General features: G+C 37.2%; 1 protein-coding gene across 7 annotated transcripts in view; it reads left to right on the top strand.

Moving 5' to 3' along the window:
• KCNT2 (potassium sodium-activated channel subfamily T member 2) overlaps nucleotides 1-15,466 on the top strand; it is a 151,189-nt gene that overhangs the window by 10,909 nt on the left and 124,814 nt on the right. The window contains exon 2 of one of the 7 annotated variants that reach the window (XM_056355481.1): nucleotides 425-532. The exons of the other annotated variants lie outside the window; for them this stretch is intronic. The gene's annotated coding sequence lies outside the window, so the exon portion shown is untranslated. The remainder of the gene's footprint in view (nucleotides 1-424; nucleotides 533-15,466) is intronic. 7 annotated transcript variants of the gene reach the window in all.

Below are 15,466 nucleotides of genomic sequence, written 5' to 3' on the forward strand. Positions count from 1 at the left end.
CATTGCGTGTGGTGGGAAGAACAAGGCTGGCTACTAGAGATGTTTCACAGTACTATTGAGGAAGTATCTTTGAGGGTGCAGGAGAGGCCTCTCATAGGCAGGCTTCTGACCAACACTGTGGGCTAGTCTGAGACTGTTGTGGAAAACCTCAGGTTTTGCTCTGAAATTCAGACAAAAAAAGAGCTGTTAGAAGATCACCATTATCAAAATTATGAGGTGAACGTTTTCTTCCAAGGCAGAGGTGGCTGGGCACGAAGAGTTTTCTAGCAACCTGTTGCTACTTGACTTCAGGCTAAGGTGAACTAAGCATTTAGAAAATTCCTTTCCTTTCTAAGATGGCAGTGCCGCTTTACAGGAATAGAAATGGTCGTATGGAGAGAAGGAATAGCTGGAAGTACTACAATGCCTTCTTGTATCATCCTAGATGTTTGACGATTGGTTATCAGACCTCCTAATGACAATACAGCCAGTCTGGTCCAGTTCATAAACACCGATCTCTCCTCATTGTATCCATTTATTCCACCTAAGTCTGGTAAGTGTTAATATCTTCAAAACGAGATGACAGGGCAATACCTCTCTTGACACACCTCACCAATACAGTTAGCTAAAGAAGTCTTAAATAATTAGTGATAATAACTCTCACCACAGCCAGCAAACTGACATTTCTGCATTCATTTGGGAAGTCAGATTTAAGAAAAAATACAGTGTTTACATTGGGCAGGCCAGTTTTCTGAAGGTACCTGCTAAATGATTTTCTAAACACACACAAGGCACGTTATGAAAGTTTGAAGTTATTATTTTGAAAAATTGAATACCGAACATACCATTCTACCAGCTATACCACTGATGAGCAGCATTTTACTTCAGAGTACTAAGATGTTAAGTGCCATTTGACATGAATAAAAATGACAAATTAAACTTCTAAAATATTGTGAAAATGGGTCTTTTAAATTTTTCTTAATCTAATGAAAAGGCAATTAAAACCATGACTTATGATTAATCAGGAAGTTTTAATAGCTCATTCAAGTAATGAGACTGAGATTTATGTGAAGTCTGTAATTACATGTACCCTGTTAGCTGTGGAGAGAACAGACAGGTGACATTTTAGAGATAATAATGACTTTTAAAAATTTTGTTTCTTTCTGTTACATGTTCACAGTTCTTGAATCATTTCCATACCTTAATGAGACATTTACAATTTGTATTAAAATTTTGTAAATTATTAAAATGTAAAACAATAATCATATACTATGGTTGTACTGTGCAGCGACCTGCATTTGAAAGGAAGAAAGCAATTCCACACCACTGTAGGATCTGATACAGTATATACATCATGTTAAGCTGCAAGTATTACTTCAGAAATCCTATGTATTTTATACTCCATCTGGATGACAACATTGGAGCCAAAACGCCTTTGAATACTAGAGAATGAAGATAGGTATGCATCAATGCCCAATTCTTATAGGGAGCATCATCAGCAGGAAATGTCATCAGCAGTCTTCTCCTTTTGATTTAGTAGAGTCTGTGAAGTCTCTGACAACCTTTCCTCTGTGGGAAATGCCAGGTGAGACACCTACACCATCAGTATTAAGTTTTGTTTTATGCTTTTTCCTGAGTCTTTGCCTCAGTACGCCTCCTCTTTGTATTTATCTGTTTAAATACTCACCTTTGTCCTTGGTGTAACTGTTACATGATTGTGGAAGACTGAAAGCAGATACAGCTCCCATAATTTCAGGCAAATTGTGATAAACTCAGATTCAGCTCTATATTTACCTTTCAGAGTGGCTGGCATTCTAATGGCAGCTTTTGGGTTACTGTATGTTTCCAGATTGCAAGTCTGGACTGTTTAAATATGTAACTTTAAAAAAATGAAAAAAAGACACTTCTTTTTTGTAAAGTTACCCTAGTCCTGGTCATGTGTAAAAAGCATGTGCAGTATCACTTCCCACCCTCCCCCCCCTCCTTTTAACGCTTCAGCTATATATGGAATCTCAGATAAGTTCTTCCCAGGCTTGTTAAAGTATCCGTGGGAAGTTCCTGACAAATGTAGTTTGACTTTTTACTATTTTTTCCCTTTCAGGTTCCTATAATTTCTTACCCTGTAATAAACAAATATTGTTAATCTAAGTAAAGCTGTAGGCAGATGGGGAATTGAGCAGAGTACAGAAAAGAAGTGAATGAAATATGTAAACTAACTTTATTGCTTTGGAAGTCATATTCTTGCATTCTACCTAATATTACTTCTATCAGTAACAGGAAGAATGTAGCTTGCAGAATAAATAAATGTTTGTGCAAGAAAAAAATAGTTTAAACGGTCTGATGTAAATGTTATTCCATGCTTTAGTGTGTTTTGTGATAATGATCATACAATCCAAAAGATAATGGTGTAACATTTTTAGTTACTAAAAATTCTGTAACTAGTAAATCTAGTTTAATTATCTTTACAGGTACTATTTTTAACTAGTGATATTTCTCCTGTGGAAATACTGCTGGCTATGATTAGAGTCAAGAAAGAGCTCTAAAAACTAGATTTCATTGTGTATTGTTGTGGGAGTTTTTTCATCATAAACATGGTTCATGTGAAGGTGAGGAACGATCAGAATTAGCTAGGTATTTATTTTAGATTAAAAGGACTGTGCATTTACCACACAGCTGGTTCAGTAAAGTTCCATAATGATTTTCAGTAACTCTGAAGAGGCTATTTGAATCATTCTCTCAAAACAAACTGAAGAAAGGCTAAATTATTATATTGACTAGTGGTTTGATGAGAATTAGCACAAAGCCTGATTTTAATTGGAAGTCTAATCTCTTCAAAGCTGAAAAATCTTTTTCAAGTACTTTTCTGCTTCTCTGATCAAGTAAAGATTCACACTCCAAAAAGTTCTTTATCAATTTTCACTTTAGGTCATAGAACAAAAAAGAAATGTTAGCATTTACTCCTTTTTGCAAAACCTAATGTAGATAACCTGTAAAAGGCATTGTTCCCTAGAAATTATTCACAAATGGAAAAAAGGCCAAAACACCAACTGTATTCCTTATTTGCCATGCTCTCCTCTTCTCATAATCAATCCTTCACCTCCAACAGATTTAGGGTTGAGACTATGTCTTTTGGAAGCAAAACACCGATGTTTTTATCCATCAGATTGCCATGCTACCTTAAGTGGATTTGTACAAATTCTGGTCTGCAGCAAGACTTAACATCAGTATGGTACAGTATTGTTTTGGGCAGATTTTCAGCCTCTGTGTATCTTTAAGTATTCATCAAAATACTGTAAAGAAACCAGTAGATCTAGATGAAGAAAGTTAGGCAAAAAGTGTTCTGACAGTTAATGGCGAAAAGGGGACACACACACAGATGACACACAACTGCTTTTTAAGTAACTTGCAAAGTTGGTTTTTTTTTACATTAAATATCACTTTCTACTACAAGTAGTTATTTTTATTTCAGTGGGAATATTTGTGGGTCTTAGTCTGAGCAGAAAAGGTTATTTCCCATTTAAGAGAAAGCATACTAGGCAATACAGCATCAAGCTTTATGAAAACTCTTGTATTTTCACCTTGACCCAATGTAGCTTAAGGCACCAGATATAACTGCACAGATTTTTGAATATATGGAAAACTTAAAGCTAGTTTCAATTCCTCTTATCAGTACAATAAATATAGGCATAATAGGTAAAAAATAAATACAACTAATCTCAACAAGTGTCCTGTGAATTCATATGCTGATTTTTTCATTATCAAATGTGACTTAATAGTTTATTATTTTAAGTCTTAATTTGATAAATGGCATGTATACATTTTCACCCCGTACCAAATTAGCATGTGTGTACGACTAATAATTACTGGCCTCATTCTGTGCTACTGTATATTGAGGTTCATGGAGCATTATGCCAATGAACTCCTTCTCTTTTATATTACTTAATATATTTTAAATGGTGGTGCTACCAGTGCATACTGATAGGTCCTAAACAGACTATTTCAGGTGACATCCTAGTGACCAATGTTTGACAATTTTAAAATATTCTAGAAGATCGAGACATTCACAGATAAGTCATGTGTATCTGTCAAAATATTGAAAATAATATGTTAATTTGTTGTTACTCAGTATTTTGAGAATTAAGATGCTTTGGGTGCTTTTGAAGATATAACTGCGCTACAAGTCCAGTGCTAAACAGCAAGCAGATACAAAAATCATCACTGATAGATCACTTGCATGTCAGCTGTGTATTATTTTACCAAAGCAATATACACAGCAGAAAAAGAAGAGGTAATTAATTATTAGCATTTTTATTCTGCAGCTGTATTATCTGAACACTTAGTATACGTACCTAGGAATACACAGCGTTCTGACAACTTAGTCCAATTATTTTCCTCCCCTTTTGCTAAAGTAGCTGATTTTATACCTGAAGTTTATGTCTGTCCCATTTGACCACAAAGCATTTTTATTTCCTCTGCAACCAGATGTACAGAAGTCAACTGGTTAATAAATGATGATGAACACATTTTTACCTAAATGATCAATATATTCACAGCATAGGAAGAGAGTTGGAAGTATATGTAGTTCCTTTGTGTTGCAACTGAATATATGTATACAAGTTTCAAAATATTTATTCATTGCTCTCGGTTATTTTAGTGTTCTTACTGTCAGGGTTCAAGGCAAGTAAAGATTTCTTTGATCTTGCTTAGTCTGCTTCTGCTTTATGAGTGCAACAGGCCTCTTCTTCGCTATGTCTGTAGGAAGTTATGTGGCTTATTCTATTAGGATTCTGTCTGCTCCTTCTAAAGGATCATTGCATGGTCCTTTATGAAAAAGGATTTTGTACTATTTTATTTTTCAAGTTACCTTCCTGTTCAATAGGTTCTTTTCCTATTTGACTTTCAAGCTAAATTATTATATTAAAAATGTACAAAAAAAAAAAAAGTATGCTTCTGTAGTGGTAATAGATTTTTACCACACATTTGTTCCAAAAGATGTCTTCTATGAGGATAGGCACTGACTTTGTGTTATATCAACACCATTTATTTACTTTTTGATCTGTTTACTTCTTTTCCTTATTACAAGCGTATGATTTTTTACCTTCAGTATCAATCTCCAGAGAACCTTTTCAAATGCCTTATAAAAATTTTAAGTACATGATGTTCACTTTAGACTTTCCCCTTATCTATCTCTTCCAATTATCTCATAATGGAGCAGAGTGCTACAGCTCATACTCTATTTATATTTGTCATTTGACTCATTCTTCGTTTGTTCCCAGGCTAAATCCAACTTGTAGGTCTTGACATGGGTGCCCTTTATTCTTTCTCATCTCTTGTTGACATTCTAGCCATTACTTTATTTTTATCATTCCTAATCTACATTATAAGAATATTTATGTTTGCCTTTTGCCATTACTTCATTTAGCTGCTATTTTTAACTCTTTAATCTTACTTGTAATACTCCAGTTACAAGACATGTCAATTCAGTATCTGGCATTATAGCCTAGTCCCTGTGCCTAGAAACTCCTAACATTGCTAAAATGTTAGGAGTATGACAACCAGAATATATACAACTAAGTAGAATTATTATGTTCATTGAATAACATTAACCGTATATCTGAGACTACTATACCCATGCATGTTGTTCACATCCAGTTAGGAATTGCATGGATGTATTTGTGTTGAGAATGTGGTTTATACAACTTCATAGAAATTGACATCACTCCACAGTGAGGATTGCCTTCTGTGCTAAGGTGCTTCCGACTTCAGTGGCTATAGAATGGGATCCTTGAGACTCTCATTTTTTTTTAAGATAAAGCTTTCTTAGGAGTTCATAAAGAGAAAAATGGGAGGAACAAAGGAGCATGGGAAGGAAAGCATTGTGATACACAAAAATCTGGTTTTGAACTTCGTATACACTTGCCTTGTAAATAAATAAAAAATTATTATTAATTGTATTTTGATATAATCCAGAGACCTTGAGTCTAGGTCAGACCACAGTAGCAAAGCTCTGTAGGGAAACAGAGGAGCGTATGATTCCCATTTCAAAAAGAATGTGGCAGAAGTCAAGCGATGTGCAGCAAGTACATGGAGCACAGGACCAGGATATATAGATCAAACATGAATCAAACAATGAAGTATTCAGGGTACTGAACTACCCTTAATCCTGAAGGTGTATACAAATACTGATACATGAGAGGCACTTTTAGGAAGAACATTTGAAGACAGCAAACATGAAAATGAAGGAAAAATAGACAAGGTTACAGCAGTAAATGGAACATAGCCTTCCTCTAGACAGAACAGTGGCTTGATAATCTTTGTCTGTAGGTACGTGTTGAAGCAGTAGAGCAGGACCCTTTTTTCCAACTTTCCCCTCCATCACCACTCATGCCATTCCCATGTGTATTCCCATATTTTCTACATTTTGTTCTTACCATCAATATAGTTGTTATTGAAACAAATGATCAACATTTTCCTAATGATACCAAAGTGCTCCTCATGCTGTGTTTTGAAGCGCTAAAATGTGCTCTGCAAGTTTTGTATTAACATTTACAAAATGTTATTAGACAGCCTAATATAGACAGTATGATTAAAGTAAAGGTTGCAGAGAAACATCTGTATTATTTTAGAAGTAACTTGTGTTTGTGAAATGGGCTATGACTGGATGATTATTAGCTTGATCAAATAAAAAGTGATATGTTCTGCTTAAACTACCCCTGTAGGAGCTCTAACATCCGAATAGTGACAGATATATGGGGTTTTTTTATAATCAACTTGGAAATATTTTAGCACTTTAAGAACACTGTTAAGAGATTTGGCCTATAAAAATATTGTCACAGTTTAGGGAATTGATTTTGAAAATACATACTGACATTTGTCCAGATTTGAAGGAGACAATAAGGAACTAATTTATTTTAGAAATGCTGTTTATAAATCTATAAACTTGCCAGTTGCAAAAATTCTGAGTAAATATTTAACAAAACTATGACAGCTATTAATACTGTATTATGTATAGCATAGACGTTTTACACAATCAGTGGAAGGCCTTTCCTAAAAGGCTCACTAGCTAAGGACCAGTGATGAAAGTACATAGCCAGCAGAAGTCTCACTGGTGACGAGTGCACAACAGTTTATTATGCTAAAGCAAGGCTTAGTTTTGAACATTGTTATGTTTAAACCAATTTTTTAAAAAAGACTTGGCAGCAACATAAGCCCAGATACCTGTAATCACATTTAGGAATGCAATTCTATTAACCTTACACTGTTCAATCCTACACAAGAGTTTTCCGTTGTTGTCTCCCCACCCACCTGCTCTGGTTTAACTCCAGCCAGCAACTAAGTACCACATAGTCGCTCACTCACTCATTCCATGCCCTCACCCCCTGAGATGAGAAGGAGAATTAGAAAAAGGTAAAACCTGTGGGTTGAGGTAGGAACAGTTTAATAACCGAAATAAAGTAAAAATAACAACAGCAACAACTGTAATGAAGAAGAGAGAGGGAGGGAGGAATAAAATCCAAGGGAGAAAAAACCCTAACAAAATACTTCAAGTGATGAACAATACATCTGACCGATGCCCAGCCAGTCCCCAGGCAGCAATCAGCAGGCCCGGGCCAACTCCCCCCAGTTTCTACACTGAGCATGACGTTCTATGGTATGGAGTAGCCCTTTGGCTAGCTTGGGTCAGCTGGCTGGCTCTGCTCCCTCCCAGCTCCTTGTGCACCTACTGGCTGGCAGAGCATGGGAAACCCAATTAGTCCTTGATTTAGAGTAAGCACGACTTAGGAACAACTAAAACATCAGTGTGTGATCAACAGTATTTTCCTACTAAATGCAGAACACAGCACTGTACTAGCTACTAAGAAGAAAATAAACTCTATCCCAGCTGAAACCAGAGCACCAACCATTCCTTCCATTATTTCCATTTTCTGGGCAACTGAAGAATTGGTCCATGAACTTTGTAGCATCAAATTTATTCTGTCTTTTACACCAATACAAAGAGATAGTTAATAATAACTGTTAAGTCAGTCAAGCACTGCATCTGTACTAAGGCCTTGCCTTTCCCACTGTCCTAGAGTGTTTTCTCCTGCTATGCCTTTGTATTAGCTATGATAATCAAAATGATTAAGCTGAGTCTGATCAACAGACCGATCCAATTGAAAACTCTCTCCAAAGGAAAGAATAGAAACAGTCTTTAATTAGAGCTAGTTCCTAGTCAGGCTCACCTGGAAATCACCCCTTTGTAGGGGGCACCTGAGTGGAGGCCCCCATTGTGGACATGGCAGGTTCTTATACTGGTTGTAAAACAACATCCTAACTTGTCATTTTTATCTACTGCTGTCTGCCAACAGTCAGCACAAGCCTGTTTTACATGGTTGACAGATAAGTGATTTTGTGTTTACTTCTAATTCATACACAAATCTGTACCACTGGTTTATCTGGTAATAAGCATATCAAGTGTTAATTGGTCAGTACTGATAGATTTAGTGATAGTTGGCAAGAAAATCACATTGTTGAGAGCAGTAGAGCAGTGAACTGCACTTTGATAAATAAACAACTGTCTAGTTCCAAACATAAATCAGCTACTGCATCTGTAAGCTAAAAACTGCCTATATGACTTTCTTGAGAAAGCTGGTAGTAAGCTGATAAATACCAGATGATTCAGTGAAGACATGCATCTGAATATTCCTTAATGATTTTGCTGCTTCTGCAGAGATCCCAAATATACCCTAGTAAGACTCCACACTGAACAAATGTATGCATATTCCATATTGTGTATACACTTGACTATAAGTTTATCACTTGATACACCCGAACATTAAAGAGTTCAGCCAGTTCCAACTGAAACTGGTAAATCTGGAAGGGCAGTCTAAGCACAGCCTCATGTCCTGCACGCCTCTGCGTGTAGTAACAACAGCTCAGATCAACTAACAACAAGCTCAGATCAAAGTCCAAGGCTTGGGCCTCTCCTTTCAGGGCTGCTCTTCCACTGCAGGTTGCAAAAGTAAAAAACCTACATGCCCTTCCATTCCATAAGTCTGTGCCCAATGATTTTGTGTAAAGTAGCTACTGCCCATGTTAAAATTCTGGACAGCTGGTTTTATTTGCCACACTGCATGGTGCTTTGTTGAGGCTTTGCTGCCACTTCCTCTGGTCTGTGCTTAAGCTTCGTTGTGGTAGTTGCTGTCTGTGCCTCCTGTGTAACAATTCTCATGTTTTTCTGAGTTTCTTTTTGCTTTTGATTTTTTCTTTGTTTGTTTTTAAACACCCAACTGGAGAAGTAATAATTTTTGTGAATTTTTCAGGCCTTTGTGGCTTACTACTGCAATAGTGATTTGGACTATCAGACTTTTATTTAAACTCTATTGCACTACATGGCACCTGTCATATAAAGGTTTCTGGTCATTTATCTGAACATATAATGTCTTAACTTGCCCATCCCACCCAGAGATTTATGTTTGCATAGCTAAGGTAGATATGTGCAAGGATTTACCTTCCACATAGCATAAAACTCTGCCAGCCGCCTTTGTGCTGTATAAACTGCTCTGAGTAAGGCTGCTACACAGCACCCTGGAGAGCAGCTCTTGGCACTTGGTCCACACTCATCATATCCCTCTCTGCAGGGGATTAGGAGGTGAGAAAGCAAACTGTGGTGACAGCTGGGGGTGACAAGAGGAAGTTCTGAGGATTAGGGATGGAAGGAAAGAAGTAGCAAGGGTAGTAACAGAAAGTAAGATTCAGAACTTTTCCTCCTTCACATCTCCTATGCTGAAGAAACATTTGACAGTTTTGCTGAAAGAAACAGGCAAGAGGTCAAATAATCAAGGAAACAAGGACGTATGTATCACAGATAGACAGAGGTGTACGTAAGGCTACAGGTAATCTCACTGGACATTAAAACCAGCAACAACTTCATTCTGATGAAGTAAAGGTGTAAATACTTGAAGGTTGTAGTGTCTCAAGAATTTCACTGCTTACTTTCCCATGACTTGGCAGTAAAGTGCACCGGTTTCTAGAAATGTAGTTCATACTTGGACTGCCTTTGTAGAATAGGCAAAGTTAAATTGTAGACTAAGCGCCAGACTTTCATTGACTGGAAATGAATTTTACCTGCAAGGCTTTTTCTATAGCACACAGAATATTTTTTTGAGGGAATTTTGTGATTCAGGTTCTGAGACATCATGTTAGTATCACATCACAGGAAATACAGACGGCATTTTGCTGGCTTCACTTTGATGCTGGATTGTTAGATCCAGCAACTGCAGTATGTTTGGATGTTATTTTCTCGAGGTTAATATGTATATACACTTCAGGTTTATAATATGTTTAGAGAAAAATGTTAAATTTCAGGCTTTGTTTCTCCTCCAAACATCCATAATAGGGACATTTTGTTTGTCTTGAAGGAAGCAGCTTTAGGAGATGTAAAAAAGGAAAAAAAACAGGTCAGTCTGAATGGGGTCAGAGAATTCAGATTTGGTGGCCAATTTAAAAAAAAAAGGATTGTAAGTGTAAAATGTGCTCATTTTTAGCTTAACACTGGGAAAGGAAGTCTTCCATGTTTGAAGGATAAATGCAATGTTTTCTGAAACTGCAGGTTATTACAATTCATCTGATGTTTCTTATAAACTTTTCTTAGTATTTTCAGTGAAGATGGCCTTAGTTTTGCTGGTTTTACTGCTGAACTCTGCAGGAAGCTGTTAAACAATAAGGAATCATGTTATCCCCATACAGTTACTTAGAAAGCAATCACAACAACTAAGTTAGGGCAGAGAATTATGAGAAGAATACAGCTTCCAAAAGGGAGGATACAGAATATAGATCACATCCCACCAGGTCAATGTGATACAAAAGGTGGCATAATACCTTGCATTGTAACTGGAGTTGTACAAGAAATAAATTTTAAGGCTACAAAGACTTAAAATTTCAGATACTCTGTTTTAATTGGGTCAGAAAACCCAAGCAACACCAAAATTCATATGAAAACAGAACTATTCTTTGGGCTGATGAATGTGTTTTCCTTGGAAAAATTCAATAGATTTTCTACCTTAAGAACAATTAAAAAATATAAAATATCATTACCTTCTTGAATAAAATATTTTCAGAGGGAAAACAGGAACTTGTGATTTTGATGTGACATATTGACATTTCTGTCTTGGAACTCAGAACATTCCATTTCTGAAACTTCTCTCCTTAAGAAATGCTAATCAGTAAGACTCCATACAAAGATCATGTAAATCATCTGTTTACATCGAACGCTGTAGTTTAACTGTTGTTTAATTTTTCATAAACTCTGACTTCTTTTGGATAGGTGCAGCTAATACTTCCCTGTAATTTACTATGTCTTTGGTAAAAATGGAGGTTGACTTACTGAATCCCAAAATTTCATTTGGGAACACAAACAAATAAACACCTTCAAAATTTGTTACTCTGAGTTGATATAATTATGCTGTGCATTTTTCCAGGAATCACTGAATGAATTGTTGGTTGTAATTGAAGATTACCAAGTATGACTAGCATAATACAGTAAAACCACAAAAGCAGAAAAGCCAGCAGACAGACATAATACTAAAGCAAGATGGTAACTATGAAAAGCTGTGAAATTATATAAAAAGAGGGGAATAAATATATATGATCTTCTGAATCTCACACTGACCTGCCAGTTTTATATAAAATACATTGTATAATTGAACTAGCAAGAAATTTGCTTTAATTTTGGGAGAAAAATACTAATTTGATACTTAAAGTAATAGGGAAATATCTAGTTTGAATATTTTTAATATTTGATTATTTGACTCGACTCTTAAGTGAATAGTATCTTCCATTGATATAAGTGGGAATTGCATCAGACCTACTAGGAAGCTGGCTCTGTGTTCCAGGTAACATATTAATGAGTCATATTTAAAATTATATTTTACAGTTGGTCATGTGATACTTAAAAAATGACAGATGGGATTCACCCACAAAAGTTTTTTTTTTCTTTTTTTGATTTTTTTCTATCCATCTGCTCTTTTTCTCTTGTCCCTTCTGCTGCATTTTCAGAAAACTAAATCTGAATTTATTTTTTTAAAGTAAAAATAAAACTGAGATAAATGATCTAATCTGTGAGGATACCATGTACAAACAGCTCTCAGTTTTGTTCTACTTGCTGTTTTTGAAAAGTTCCAATCTTGAAAAATAAGAAAAAGGTAACTTACAGAAGAGCAATAACAGAGTAGTCAGATACATTTGTCTTACAGATGAGAAGTAGAGTTTAAGTAGTGGTCGGGATTTCTCTGGTAATCAGAGGCTAACTTGAGTCACTTGCAAGGGGCCAAATTGTAGAAGAGTGTTTACTCAGCACTTCCTTAGTTAAGACATGTTGGGTTTATTCTTTCTCTCATTAAATGAGACCTCTGCACACACAGTGGTTTTTGCTCTTTTAAGCCCTGAACTACTATACACATAAAAATGAAAAGTATTAAGTAGCTCCTATGCCTAAACAAAGATGGCATGTCATTCACAGGTATTTGGTTTTTTGTATCATAGAATCATTTAGGTTGGAATAGACCTTTAAGATTATCAAGTGCAACTGCTAACCCGGTACTGCCAAGTCCATCACTGAACCATGTCCCTAAGCACCACATCTACACATTTTTTAAACACCTCCAGGGATGATTCTGCCACCTCCCTGGGCAGTCTTTCAGTCAAGACATTTTTCCCCATATCCAATCTAAGCCTCCCCTGGCACAACTTGAAGCAGTTTTCTCTTGTCCTGTTGCTTGTTACCTGGGAGAAGAGACCTACTCCCACCTGCCTACAGCGTCCTTCCAGGTAGTTGTAGAGAGCAATAATGGCCTCCCAGGGCCTCCTTCTCTCCCTCAGTGCCCCAGTGGGGTGTTGTGCCCCACAGGCAGGACCCGGCACTGAGCCCTGTTCAGCCTCATGCAGTTAGCCTCAGCCCGTCGGTCCAGCCTGCCCAGACCCCTGTGCAGAGCCTCCTGCCCTCTGGCAGGTCAGCACTCCTGCCAGCTCGGTGTTGTCTGCAGACTTACTGGGGATGCACTCGATCCCCTCGTCCAGATCATGGATAAAGGTATTAAACAGAACTGGCCCCAGCATGGAGCCCTGGGGAACATCATGTGTGCCCAGCACCAGCGGGATGTGACTCCATCCAGCACCACTCTTTGGGGCAGCCAGCTTTTAACCCAGCGCAGAGCACACCCGGCCCAGCCATGAGCAGCCCGTTTCCCCAGGAGAATGCTGTGGGAGATGGTGCCAAAGCCTTTATTAAGGTCCAGGTAGGTAACCAGCCACAGCCTTTCCTGCATCCATTGGGCAGGTCATCTTGTTGTAGGAGATCAGGTTCATCAAGCAGGACCTGCTTTTCATAAGCTGAGCCTGATCCCTCGGCTGTACAAAAATGTACCAGAACAGTTTAAGGTTCCTATTTATCCAAACACCTGTTTCTATCTTTATCTGGATAATCTCCATGACAATGTCCCTCATAGTGTTTAGCTGCTTGCTTTGTAAGAGAAAAGTGTTAAATGAGGAGCACGCAAACTGAATCCAAACTTACTAAAATAAAATCTACAGAGAAACAGCATTGCATGTTAAGTGTTGGAGTAGGAGTGATATAACTCCATCACTGCCATAGATCCATTTTGAACATACATTGGGTATTCTCGTACATGGTCACCATTTAGTCTTGATGGTGTTTATGCAATGCTGCAGAGATTGTTTATTAAAGCCTTGGTATCTGTGGGCTATCCTAATGTGCAATACCAGAAGTAGGCTGAAAATTGATGAAATAACTCAAGAGAAGAGAAAAGCCAAACATCTCAAAGGACTGAGATTTTTCAGTGAAATGATAACTTTAAGAGTAGTGAAGTCCAGAGGTATCTGTGGCACAGGCCAAGATTTTGAACACTAGGAATTCAGAAGGAAAGGAATGACCTTTAGGTTTACTAATAAGCTGAAAGATAAAGTTACAGGAAGAGATGGATGATGAAAAAAGAGAATTTGCCAGAGGTAACACTAAGTTAATGACACTTGGTGACAAAGAACCAGGAAATTGTTAACGGTGACATGGAAGGAGGCCTGGAGAGAAGGCTATACATTCTGTTTTGACTGTGGTTAGAGGTGGTGGTGCTATGGGAAAGAATGAATTCTTCCTGCAAAAGAAAGATTTTTGGCCAGAAGGAAAGGAAGTTTCCAAAGGAGAACAGAAAAGGACAAGGAAGGAAGGAAGAGAGTCCTGAATTATAATTCCAGATGGTGAGACTGTAAAGAAGAAAGGTGTGTTGAAAGCAAAGGTCTATGCAGGGAATTAGAGCAAAGAAAAGAAACTACAGGAAGGACAGTGTGCCATTTCTGCAATGTTTTCAAGTGGAATGGTGAAGTTCTGTGGTACATAGGGGAAGACAAGACAGGGTGAATTCTGCAAGGAGGAACTAGACAAAAAAACCCACAACAAACCCAACCAAAAAACGGAAACCAAAACCTGTTGAAGAAGGGATTGGAAATATTCTTAAAATTTGAATGGAAGAATAGGAAGAAAGAGGAGTTTGAATGAGAAGATGGTGGATTAAATTGTTGATTTAAAGAGTTGATCGTGGATTAGCAGGAGAGAGATCTCAGATGACCAAGGAAAGAGGTTGGGGGCAGGAAGGTAAATAGATGGAGGGCTACAAAGAACTCCTAAAACTACTCCTGACCCTGCAGACGGTCTTTGGTGTAGACAGAAGTGTCTACTTGAGGAAATAACTAAGGGTTTTTTAGAAAGAGAACAAGAGTCTTGCTAAGGTAATAAGTAATTGGCAATGTTTTTACAGAAGTTTGGTAAGCATTAATAAATAGCTTCAATGAGAAGGTTTGCGATGATTAGCATTAAAATACTGTAGTAGAAAATACTGTTTAAATTTTAAATCAACAACTTGAGGCATGTTGTTACTCTTAAGAACAGTAATTTCCAATTCATTCATACTGTATACATGGGGTACCCAGGCAAGGTGCTTGACCTTGCATATGCCTTGCCTATCACAGAGAGGATAGATTCAATGCATAGAATGCTGTAGTTGTAGGAGCAGGATCTGTTACCCAGCTTTTGTTTTAGAGTATCAACAGGTGATAGGGACACGTAGTTGTGATACAGAGGAATAGAGCATGTTAGGCACATGAATTGTTCTCCTCCAAGTGCAGTTTCATTACTCATGAATCACCAGCCGTCCTGTTGCCTTTCATAGCAAAGCAACCTTTTCCTTGAAACAAAAATTAAATGTTGAATGGCAAAGAAGAAAGTTGGTACAGGAAAATAATTTCAGGAAAGCAGTAAAGAAGATGACCCGGTCAACAGAGAATAAAATTTGAGCAGAAAAAAAAAAGATATGGTAGCTTGTATCAGTTACAGTGTCTTTTTTTCCTAATACTCTAATATAGAATTAAATCCAGGCTGACAGCAACAGAATAGTGTTATCACGGTATGCCTGATATTCAACAAGTTTGTTTCAAGTGT

The sequence above is a fragment of the Falco biarmicus genome, chromosome 11 (genome assembly GCF_023638135.1).
Source record: "Falco biarmicus isolate bFalBia1 chromosome 11, bFalBia1.pri, whole genome shotgun sequence".
Lineage (NCBI taxonomy): Eukaryota > Metazoa > Chordata > Aves > Falconiformes > Falconidae > Falco > Falco biarmicus.